A 12,302-nucleotide genomic window follows, 5' to 3' on the forward strand; every position below is an offset into this window, starting at 1 on the left:
TATACTACTACGCAGGTGTAAAGCATGTCCCTGAAGATTTCATTCATCATGTTTTGAAACACGGCCGGTGTGTTGCAAAGACCAAAAGGGATGTTGTGGATTCTTATGTACTTTGGGTAGATGGTAAAATACCCCATTAATGCCCATTGACATCGTATCATTCTGGCGGATATTGTAGATTCTTATGTACCATCTACCCAAAGTATATAAGAATCTACAACATCCGCCAGGACTGTTGCGCTCCCGGGATGGCCGGGACCGCCTCCGCCTACCTGCACCCGGCTCCGGCCCCCTCCGACTCCGAACAGCTCCTGCAGGCCTCAGGACGCGGCGTTGCCGCGCCGACATGGCTGCCGGCGTCCTCCCGCAGCTGGCCCCACCCCCTAGCCGCGCGCGCGGCTGAGCCCTAGATTTAAAGGGGCCAGCACGGGAAAGCTCTGCTCCGCCTCCCCTGACGTCAGACGCTGCAGGGCTATATCAGCCCTGCAGTTACAAGCCTTCCCTGCCTTGCAACAAGGTTTCCAGGGTGTCCCTGCTCCCAGTTGCGCTGATCCTGATCCTGCTTCGGCTCCTGCTCTTCCTCTGGCTCTCGACACGGACTGGCTTCAGAGATCCTCTGGCTCTCGACACGGACTGGCTTCGGTAATCCTCTGGCTCTCGACACGGACTGGCTTCGGTGACCCTCTGGTTCTCCTCCTTGGACTCCGTCAAGACCTCGTCTCCGAAGAACCGCCTAAGTCCCAGCGGCCGGGTCTCTACGGGCTCCTCCTGGGGGGACACCGGCTTCCAGGGTGAATCGCCTAAGTCCCAGCGGCCGGACTCTTACGAGCTCCTCTCGGGAGAGTGCCAGCTTCCAGGGTGAAGACCTTCTACCACCGAGCCAGCCTCGCCTCCTCTTCATCTTCCTTCTGTGCCCTTGGATGCATAGGGCCTTCTGTAGTTCTTCCTCTGGCCATCCTCTAGCCCGCCTCTGCCGCCTCCCGGTCGGGACCACTGCTGCAAACCCTCACAGCATCCCATCCATCGGTTCCGGTCGGCCCAAGGGTCCACGAAGCTAACAGATTGCAAGGCCATGGACCCGGCCGACCTTGCTGGACTCAAAGCCATTCCGGGCATAGCCCAGAAGCTACAGCAGCAACAGATCTGCCTTGACACCTTGATGTCGACTGTTCAACGCCTGGCGGATCGCGTGAAGGGGGCTTCCGCAGCCGCCCCTGTGGCATCTTCTTCCCAGGCCAGTATGGGTTCCACCGCTCCTGTACAGATGCCTGCACCAGCCCGGTACTCAGGAGATCCAAAATCATGCCGAGGATTTCTCAATCAATGCTATATCCGTTTTGACCTGCTGCCCGCACAATTTCCTACGGATCGAGTTAAGACGACGTATATCATTTCCCTCGATGGAAAACCTTTGGCCTGGGCTTCGTCCCTCTGGGAACGTCAGGACTTCCGACTGAACAACCTACTGCAGTTTGTCAAGTCTTTTCAGAGGGTCTTTGATGAACCGTCTCGCGCCTCCACAGCCGCCTCGGAACTGCTCCAGCTGAGACAGGGGAACCGGCCTCTGGAAGAATACGCGATGGAGTTCCAGACCCTCGCCTCTGAGCTGGCCTGGGGTGAAGACAGTCTGCATGGAATTTTCCTGGAAGGACTGTCACCACGGCTCCAGGACGAACTTGCGGCTCGGGACCTTCCTGACGATCTTCAAGATTTGATTGAGCTGGCCGGGCGAGTCGATCGACGCATCCAGCGTCGCTTCCGCGAACGAAGACCCACGCCGGGACAGACCAGTCGCAGGACCACTCCGCCTCGTACCCGATCTTCCCCGCCTACTGCCTGCGACCACCTCGGCAGAAGAGCCTATGCAATTGGGAAGAGGCCCCCTGTCTTCTGAAGAGTGGAGACGCCGTCGCACCCAAGGACTGTGTCTCTACTGCGGGGGCAAGGGACATTTCCTGGCCCGCTGTACCGAGCGTCCGGGAAACGCCCGAACCTAGAGTCTAGCGGGGAGTTGATTCTAGGCAATATTTCACCCAACTCCCCATGTACCGTACCGGTACGACTTTGCCTGAGGGAGGATTTGACACCTTAGCCCTGCTAGACTCTGGGTCCGGGGGGAATTTTATCCTCCAAGAACTGGTGCAGCAGCTCCAGCTCGAGGTCCTGCCTCAGGAACCGCCCGTGCGAGTCTCTTCTATCCAGGGGGTTCCACTTCTGGGTACCATCGCAACTCGCACAACTCCTCTGAAGCTTCAGGTCGGAGCCCTGCACAGGGAGGAGATATCCTTTCTCATTCTTGAAAAATCTATCCATCCAGTTGTTCTGGGCCTACCCTGGCTCAGGGAACACTCGCCAGTGATCGATTGGGCCTCGCTTCAGATTACGTCCTGGGGTTCGGCGTGTTTCCATCGTTGCCTTCCCGCTCGTCCTTTGCAAACGCTACCTCTCCTCACGACCCCCTTCACGGTTCCACCACAGTATCACGACTTCAGGGACGTCTTTTCCAAGGAGAAAGCCGAATTACTCCCGGAGCACCGACCCTTTGATTGCGCTATCAATCTGCTGCCAGGGACCACTCCACCCCGTGGGAGGGTCTACCCACTGTCCCTGCCAGAGACTCAGGCTATGTCGGCCTATATAAAGGAGAACCTGGAACAGGGTTTCATCAGACCATCCAACTCCCCAGCTGGGGCCGGGTTCTTTTTTGTAGGGAAGAAGGACGGGTCCCTTCGCCCCTGTATCGATTACCGGGGTCTGAACCAAATCACTCGTCGTGACCGCTACCCGTTGCCCTTGATTCCGGAGCTCCTGGATCGTCTGCAAGGGGCCCGAGTATTCACCAAGCTGGACCTCAGAGGGGCGTACAATCTCGTACGGATCCGCCCGGGTGATGAGTGGAAGACCGCCTTTAACACCAGGGACGGACACTACGAGTACCTTGTCATGCCATTTGGCCTCTGTAACGCCCCGGCAGTGTTCCAAAACCTGATGAACGAGGTCCTTCGTGATCTGTTATGTACCTCGGTCATTGTGTATCTGGACGACGTCTTGATATATTCCCAAGACCTAGCGACGCACCGTCAACACGTACGTCAAGTTCTGCTGAAACTACGGGAGAACCGGTTGTATGCCAAACTGGAGAAGTGCCAATTTGAACAAGAATCACTACCTTTCCTGGGCTACATCGTCTCCTCTACTGGCTTCCGCATGGACCCGGACAAAGTAACCGCCATCAAGAACTGGCCGCAACCTTTGGGAGTGAAAGCGATCCAGCGCTTTTTAGGCTTCGCCAATTTCTACCGCCAGTTTATTCCGCACTACTCCAGCCTGGTGGCTCCCCTGACAGCCCTCACTCGTAAGGGTGCTGATGCGCGAAGGTGGCCTTCCACTGCTGTACAGGCCTTCCAAGATCTCAAGGAGGCCTTTCTGCAGGACACTTGTCTCCGCCATCCTGATCCTCAGCGCCAGTTCATTATAGAGGTGGATGCTTCAAACATTGCGGTGGGGGCTGTGCTGCTCCAGACCGCCAAGAATGGCAAGTCCTGGCCCTGCTCTTACTTCTCCCGCAAGTTTTCGCCCGCAGAGAGAAATTATGGCATTGGCGACAAAGAATTGCTGGCCATTAAGTTAGCCTTCGAGGAGTGGCGCCAGTGGTTGGAGGGAGCTCAGCATCCCATCATAGTTTACACTGACCACAAAAATCTGGAATACCTGTCCCGCGCCCAGAGGCTCAATCCCCGGCAGGCACGCTGGTCTCTTTTTTTTAGTCGATTCGACTTCTCTCTTCATTATCGACCCGCGGCCAAGAACATTAGGGCTGATGCCCTCTCTCGCGCCACGGAAGTTGAGGATGGCTTGGAAGCTCCTCAATTCATTCTGGACCCGGCCAAGGTTCAACTGGTGACCACAGACCTAGGGCCAGCTGGGAAGACGGTAGTTCCAGCCCGTTCACGAAGGAGGGTCCTAGCGTGGGCGCACGACTCTCTGACGGCTGGTCACCCAGGCATTGCTCGGACTCTTGAGCTTCTAACAGAGTTCTATTGGTGGCCACGGGTCAAGGAAGATGTCCGAAACTACGTCCAATCGTGTCCCACGTGCGCACAGCAGAAACCACTACCGGGCCGTCCCTGGGGCCTGCTCCAGCCGCTTCCTATTCCCACTGAACCATGGTCACACCTTTCCACAGATTTCATCGTGGAACTGCCTCCGTCAGAGGGTAAAAACCGTAATTTGGGTCACGGTTGACCGGTTTTCAAAAATGGCCCACTTTGTGCCTCTTGCCAAGCTGCCCACAGCTCCAGAACTGGCCGACCTGTTCGTCCATCATATTTTTCGATTACACGGACTGCCCTCGCACATTACCTCGGACCGGGGTCCCCAGTTCACAGCCAAATACTGGAGGGCACTGTGTAGGAAATTCGGGATACAATTGGATTTCACCACAGCATTTCACCCTCAGAGCAACGGACAAGTGGAACGGACTAACCGCACCCTGAAAACCTTCCTTCGAGCCTTTGTTGGAGACCTCCAAGACAATTGGGTCTCTCTCTTACCATGGGCTGAATTTTCTTATAATCGCCACAAACACTCCGCTACGTTACAACCTCCCTTCCAAATGGTCTATGGGAGGGTTCCCAAGCCTCCGCTACCATTATCTCTACAAGTCTCTTCTCCAGCGGCGCAACTGACGGCCAGCCAGCTCCGCCACCTCTGGCACACCACCCAGGAGAAACTTAGTAGGACCGCAGCCCTCTTCAAGCAGTACGCGGATCGGTCTCGACGGGCCGCTCCGGTCTTCTTACCCGGATCTAGAGTGTGGTTGAGCACCAAACACCTTCAATTGCGGACTCCCTCCATGAGATTGGCGCCTCGTTATATTGGACCCTTCCCGGTGGCCGAACATATTGGGGCAGTGTCCTATAGGCTACGACTGCCTTCGACCCTCAAGATCCATGATGTCTTCCATGTGTCTTTACTGAAGCCACTGGTTCTCTCCCGATTTCGGGCTCCTCCGCCAGAGCCCACGGATATCTCATCAGACCAGGAAGCGACCTACACGGTAAAGGAGGTGTTGGATGTTCGGTTCTGCCGTCGTCGCTGGGAGTATCTCCTCTCGTGGGAGGGATACGGTCCTGAAGAGAACTCATGGGAACCCTCTTCCAACATCCTAGATAAAGACCTCCTCTGCCAGTTCCATCGGTCTCACCCGGATAAGCCCCTGCCCCCGAGGAGGGGGCGTAGGAGAGGGGGTACTGTTGCGCTCCCGGGCTGGCCAGGACCGCCTCCGCTTACCTGCACCCGGCTCCGGCCCCCTCCGACTCTGAACAGCTCCTGCAGGCCTCAGGACGTGGCGTTGCCGCGCCGACATGGCTGCCGGCGTCCTCCCGCGGCTGGCCCCGCCCCCTAGCCGCACGCGCGTGGCTGAGCCCTAGATTTAAAGGGGCCAGCGCGGGAAAGCCCTGCTCCGCCTCCCCTGACGTCAGACGCTGCAGGGCTATATCAGCCCTGCAGTTACAAGCCTTCCCTGCCTTGCAACAAGGTTTCCAGGGTGTCCCTGCTCCCAGTTGCGCTGATCCTGATCCTGCTTCGGCTCCTGCTCTTCCTCTGGCTCTCGACACGGACTGGCTTCGGTAATCCTCTGGCTCTCGACACGGACTGGCTTCGGTGACCCTCTGGTTCTCCTCCTTGGACTCCGTCAAGACCTCGTCTCCGAAGAACCGCCTAAGTCCCAGCGGCCGGGTCTCTACGGGCTCCTCCTGGGGGGACACCGGCTTCCAGGGTGAATCGCCTAAGTCCCAGCGGCCGGACTCTTACGAGCTCCTCTCGGGAGAGTGCCGGCTTCCAGGGTGAAGACCTTCTACCACCGAGCCAGCCTCGCCTCCTCTTCATCTTCCTTCTGTGCCCTTGGACACATAGGGCCTTCTGTAGTTCTGCCGTTGGTCCCGCAGTTACCATATTATATTAGGGATTCGGGTGACCTGATTAAAACTAGGGATGTGAATCGGGCTTCGGACGATTGAAAATATTGTCGATATTTTCAAAATCATCAGAAATCAGGGGCTCCCCACGATATTTGCCAGTTTTTGCACTTCAATCATTGCGGGCCATGATAGTCCCGGACAGCCTGTTTCCCGGGAGAGAGAGAGAGAGAGAGAGAGAGAGAGGAGAGAGAGGAGAGAGAGAGAGAGAGAGAGAGAGAGAGAGAGAGAGAGAGAGAGAGAGAGAGAGAGAGAGAGAGAGAGACTTACTATAGTGCCTATGCCCTAGACAGGTATTTCAATCCCTATGGGAGGGCCACCTACTAACTCGGGGTGGGGATTAGGCATGAGCGTCGGGGGTTGGGGGCCACTTTCGCATTCCACATGAGACGTACGGACAGAACAGTGGTCTCTAGTGCAGATTTGCTGGCCGTCGGAGTGAGGACGCTCACTCCAAGAAGTGGTTTGGGCAACGTTCTTTCCACCTAGCTTGATGGACACTCTACCTGGGCAACAACAAGCTAGGTGGAGAGAACGTTGCCCAAATCTCTTCTTGGAGTGAGCGTCCTCACTCCGACGGCCAGCAAATCTGCACTAGAGACCACTGTTCTGTCCGTACGTCTCATGTGGAATGCGAAAGTGGCCCCCAACCCCCGATGCTCATGCCTAATCCCCACCCCGAGTTAGTAGGTGGCCCTCCCATAGGGATTGAAATACCTGTCTAGGGCATAGACACTATAGTAAGTCTCTCTCTCTCTCTCTCTCTCTCTCTCTCTCTCTCTCTCTCTCTCTCTCTCTCTCTCTCTCTCTCTCTCTCTCTCTCTCTCTCTCTCTCTCTCTCTCTCTCTCTCTCTCTCGGACTGCAATAACCCTTTAGTGGCCCCGTAATGCAAATTTCAGGGTTGTAGCTATTAGCCGCGCTAACACTGCGGCTGTTTTGCCGCACACGATAGTTTTGCATATGCTCCGCCCCAACTCCACCCCCTGACAAATTTGCATCGCACGCGGTAAACTCCGTTGAAAATGAGGCCCATAGCCAGCCTCTATGTGAGATATTTTGAACAGATTTGGATACAACGGTCACCATATAAGGATGACATATTATGTTGGAGAAGATTTATTGACAACATTCTTATCCTATGGACAGGTGGCAAGGAGAAATTAGTGCAATTTTTGGATTGGCTAAATTCTTGTGATCCTAATTTTCAGTTCACTCATTATTCTGGAGCTACTACAGTACCTTTTTTGGACATTCAGATTTCTTTATGTGACAATCAGTTCTTTGTCACAATTTATTGTAAGCCAACAGATCGTAATACACTTTTGAATTATGACAGCTGCCATCCCCGATGTTTGAAGGATAGTATCCCTTTTGGCCAATTTTTACGGCTCAGATGTTTATGCTCTACAGCAGAAGAATACAAAATAAGAGCAAAAGATATGAGACTGAAATTTGTGCAAAGAGGATACCCTTTAAAAGTGATTAACAGGGTGATGAAAAGAGCATGGTGGAATAATAGAGATCTATTGTTGAATCCAGTGCAAAAAGATAACCGGCAGAGCCTTATTTGTGTTCTCCTGTATTCACCAGCCATTCATGAAGTAGCATGGAGTATTAAAAGACACTGGCATATACTCCAGCTTTATTCAATGTTTAAGGAGAAACCGCTAGTAGCCTTCCAGCGAGGTAGCAATATAAAGGATCAAGTGGTCTGTTCTTTTTACCAAGAGCATATGATTCCAAACTTGGAGCAAGTTGGTCACTTCTTTTGTCAATCGTGTTCAGTCTGTGCACAAGCACATTCAAATATAGGATTGTCTCTTCCTAAATTGTGGAGGCAACAATACAGAATTAGAAGCCTCCACGGCTTGGTTAGAGAGCCTCCCTTGCTGTTTTATCAGTCTTCCTAAATTGTGAAATTATAAACCAAGAATAAGAACAATGTGTCAGTCTAGTAAATTGATATATGTTGTTTGGTGTCCGTGTGTGCTGCTATATATAGGTAAAACAATGAGGCAACTAAAAACATGCTTAATTGAGCACAAGAGTGCTTTAAAATATATGAAAATTAAAGCTCCTTTAGTTCAACACTGTCTAGACAAGGGACATGTTTTTGAAGAACTACAATCCATGATTTTGGAAGTCATGCAACGTGGATCGAGAGGGGGCGATGTGAATTCACGGTTGCTCCAGAGTGAACAGCAATGGATCTTTAAACTAGGGACGGTGCAGCTGTCGGGGCTAAACAAGGAAGTGGATTGGTCGGTGTTCAGATAGACGTAGGATAGGGGTTTTGATTGGTTAAAAGTGAGGTGGTGCTGCTCTTTAAAATATTGGTCTTCCGGTGGGAAAATGAGCGTTTGTCGCCATAATGCAGGAGCTGTGAGATTAAGGGGCGGATTTTCAGAGCCCTGCTCGCGTAAATCCGCCCAAAACCGGGCGGATTTACGCGAGCAGGGCCCTGCGCGCCGGGAAGCCTATTTTACATAGGCCTCCCGGCGCGCGCAGAGCCCCGGGACTCGCGTAAGTCCCGGGGTTCTCCGAGGGGGGCGTGTCGGGGGCGTGTCGGGGGCGGGCCCGGTCGTCGCGGCGTTTCGGGGGCGTGTCGGCAGCGTTTTGGGGGCGGGTATGGGGGCGTGGCTACGGCCCGGGGGCGTGGCCGCGCCCTCCGTACCCGCCCCTAGGTCGCGGCCCGGCGCGCAGGAGGCCCGCTGGCGCGCGGGGATTTACGCCTCCCTCCGGGTGGCGTAAATCCCCCGACAAAGGTAAGGGGGGGGGTTTAGACAGGGCCGGGCGGGGGGGTTAGGTAGGGGAAGGGAGGGGAAGGTGAGGGGAGGGCAAAGGAAAGTTCCCTCCGAGGCCGCTCCGATTTCGGAGCGGCCTTGGAGGGAACGGGGTAGGCTGCGCGGCTCGGCGCGCGCCGGCTATACAAAATTCATAGCCTTGCGCGCGCCGATCCAGGATTTTAGTGGATACGCGCGGCTCCGCGCGTATCTACTAAAATCCAGCGTACTTTTGTTTGCGCCTGGAGCGCAAACAAAAGTAGGCTATTCGCGCGCCTTTTAAAATCCGCCCCTAAGCGTGTCGGCTATAGCTAAAGGGTGAGTTGTACTGCTGGGGTCATTTAAAAAGTAAATAGTTGTTTTAAAAAAAGGAATGTGGGTGAGAGTAATGTGTTTTTAATCATAGAAAAAGAAATACCCTCTGAAGAAGGCATCGGGAGATGCCGAAATATTGTCGATGTTGGGTGCATTGAATGAAGAAAACACAGTGGGAAAAGTGAAACTGCAGCAGGCAGAAATAAAACAATTTGAAAGCCTGTAGAATAAAAATCTTCAAAGTTAAGGGTAAGTACTTATAATGGTGGGGATTTTTGGTTAAAGGGTTTGGACACAAGTAATATAAATAATAAGAAAAATATAGTATTTAAAATTTAAAAATGCAATACAGGAAACAGTAAATGACGTAAAATCTGGTACCTGTTGATGATACTAGTTGTAGCCCATTGAGGGCAAGAGCCTGGAGGCTGTAATGTCACATTTATCTCTGATATTGATTACTTTCTAGTATTCCAGGAACAAAATTATATAGAAACTGTGGCACGGGTAAAATAAATGTGCTAGCAACTCTTCTGCTGTTCTAAAAAGATATAGAGAAGGATTCTAAGCAAACCAGACACAATATGTTGCTAATAACATTAGTTTAATATCTGCATAATTTATGCATAGCATTCTGACTGGCTTGCTGGGAAACCTTTTGTCTGCTTATGTAGTACATCAGAAGCTGTACTAGCCCCTTTCCTTTAATCCCAGCAATAATTTCTGCGTAGTTTTCTGCTTGGCTTGCTTGGAAATATTCCGTCTGCCGATATACAGGCTCTCCCGGCACGAGCACAGGCCATTCTCCTGGGCGCGCGATTCAGGAGGGTAGCCTATGCAAATTAGGGCCTGCAGTAAAAAGTTTGGGCTTAGTGAGGAAACACATCATTTTTGTTTCATTTTTTTATTTTTGATACATTATAAAAAATCTGTTTCATAAATCTTTTTGGTTAATTTAACAATACTTTTTTATATTGACCATAATGATATTGGTTTGTAATTTTTATTTATTGATCATGTTTAGTCAAATTATGGTGTTCTTGCAATAACAAAACATCATTAGCATAAATTCATTAGCATATATATTATGGGCACTTTTTGATTTAGTGATTAAATCAAAGATTTTGGATAGAGGTTTTTTACTGTCTCTATAGTTTCCACATTTAAACTTTATCTAAATAGTTTAATTTGTATTTGTACAAATATTTATCTTAATATGGATTAATATAAGATAGGCTTATTAATAATTATCTTCTGCCCATACTTAGATTCACTTTGGTAATTTCACACAAACATAATATAATTCCTAATTGCTTGTCTTTTTTCAAATGTTTTCCCCGCTTTTTTCACAATCAAATAGGCTGTTGATTACATTTAAATGTTAATAACAAACTGTCACTAAAAATAATTTTACATACATATGATGATATATAAATTAATCAAATAGTGTAAACATATTCATTTTTATTATAATTCATAAAAATTATTTTTGTGGTATTAGTTAATACATTGTTGTCCTTTGAACAATTAATTTTTTATGAATTACACTTTGTTCATTAATTTATTTTTTCTTAATTATATTATTTCATATTTATTCCAGTTAGAGAACACAAACAATTATATGTATCACTTTTGGGTTTTATTGTTCATTGGTTTTAAGTATGAATTTCTATTGGGGTATTAAAATTTTATATAATTCTATATATCAACTTATATGATTCACATTGATCAATTTTTCACCTTTTACATCACCTTTTTCTATATTTGCATCCATCCGCAATTAACATGATTATCACAATAATAGGTGGTTTCCACTTAATTTGATTGCTTGTTACGTTTTTTGGTCATACACGCAAAAAAATGTAGATAAATTAACAATACTTTATTGAAATAATCACACAAAATATAGTTGCACAAACAATGGATGACACATCATTTTTTTATTGATTCAATTAATATTTATTAAAATAAAAAGTTTTTTTGAAGGAAGATAGCTCAGATATATCAAGAAGTACAGTTCATTTAATTAATCAATTTGGTTGTATATCGATTTGTTTTGGATTATGCTTTATGTAATATGGCCATCATCTTTTCGCATTATTACAGATTCAATACTGTTGTGGATCATATATTCAATTATATGATCATCTTACACATTTTTTGTGTGAATAAAAAACTGGGAACTCAAGACGATATATGTAAGGTAATATTGCTCTTTACACCAATATTGTTTTTTTAGAATTTTGTTAACTGTGAGGTTCTTAAAAGCATTTTTAAATGAATATGTCCTCTATATGTCACCATTACTTTTATTTGTTTATAAATAGATGTTGAGTTTTATTATTTATTCATTTATTTATTAACACATGATGTAAATTTTAATATTTTTTATAGTTTTTGTATTACTCTTAAATTATTTATTTATGTTTTAGCCCCTGAGGCAGCCGTTTTGAAACAGCGAAATTCGGCCAGAGTCGAGCTACCTTGTGTCTCCACTTCAATAAAGGATTTGTATAAGACTACAGGCATCTATCTCTTTTTGTTCATCCTGACGGCTTTTATAGATCGCTTTCCTTTCTGCTTTTTGGGTCTGCTTATGTAGTACATCAGAAGCTGTACTAGCCCCTTTCCTTTAATCCCAGCAATAATTTCTGCGTAGTTTTCTGCTTGGCTTGCTTGGAAATATTCCGTCTGCCGATATACAGGCCGATACAAAAAAAGTCGGGGGAAAGCGGGCGAGCGCCCGCTCTCCCGGCATGAGCACAGGCCATTCTCCTAGGCGCGCGATTCAGGAGGGTAGCCTATGCAAATTAGGGCCTGCGGTAAAAAGCGGCGGCGGCTCTCAGCGGGTTTGACAGCCGACGCTCAATTTTGCAGGCGTCGGTTCTCAAACCCCCTGACAGCCACGGGTTAGGAAACCGGATGCCAGCAAAACTGAGCGCCCGGTTTATACCCGTGAGCCGCCGGCCCATTTAAAATTTTTTATTTTTTTTTAATTTTTTTGACTATTTTTAACTTTTGGGACCTCCGACTTAATATCGCCATGATATTAAGTTGGAGGGTGCACAGAAAAGCAGTTTTTACTGCTTTTCTGTGCACATTCCCGGTGCCGGCAGAAATTAGCGCCTACCTTTGAGTAGCCGCTAATTTCTGAAAGTAAAATGTGTGGCTTGGCTGCACATTTTACTTTCTGTATCGCGCGGGAATGACTAATAGGGCCATCAA

General features: G+C 49.0%; 1 long non-coding RNA gene across 1 annotated transcript in view; it reads left to right on the forward strand.

Annotated features, from left to right (window-relative positions):
• LOC115091478 overlaps window positions 1-11,583 on the forward strand; it is a 54,323-nt gene extending 42,740 nt beyond the window's left edge. The window contains exons 2-4 of the long non-coding RNA XR_003856719.1: window positions 9,169-9,326; window positions 11,184-11,280; window positions 11,510-11,583. This is a non-coding gene — a long non-coding RNA (uncharacterized LOC115091478). The remainder of the gene's footprint in view (window positions 1-9,168; window positions 9,327-11,183; window positions 11,281-11,509) is intronic.
• Window positions 11,584-12,302: the final 719 nt, after the last annotated feature.

This window comes from Rhinatrema bivittatum, chromosome 1 (genome assembly GCF_901001135.1).
Source record: "Rhinatrema bivittatum chromosome 1, aRhiBiv1.1, whole genome shotgun sequence".
Taxonomy (NCBI): domain Eukaryota; kingdom Metazoa; phylum Chordata; class Amphibia; order Gymnophiona; family Rhinatrematidae; genus Rhinatrema; species Rhinatrema bivittatum.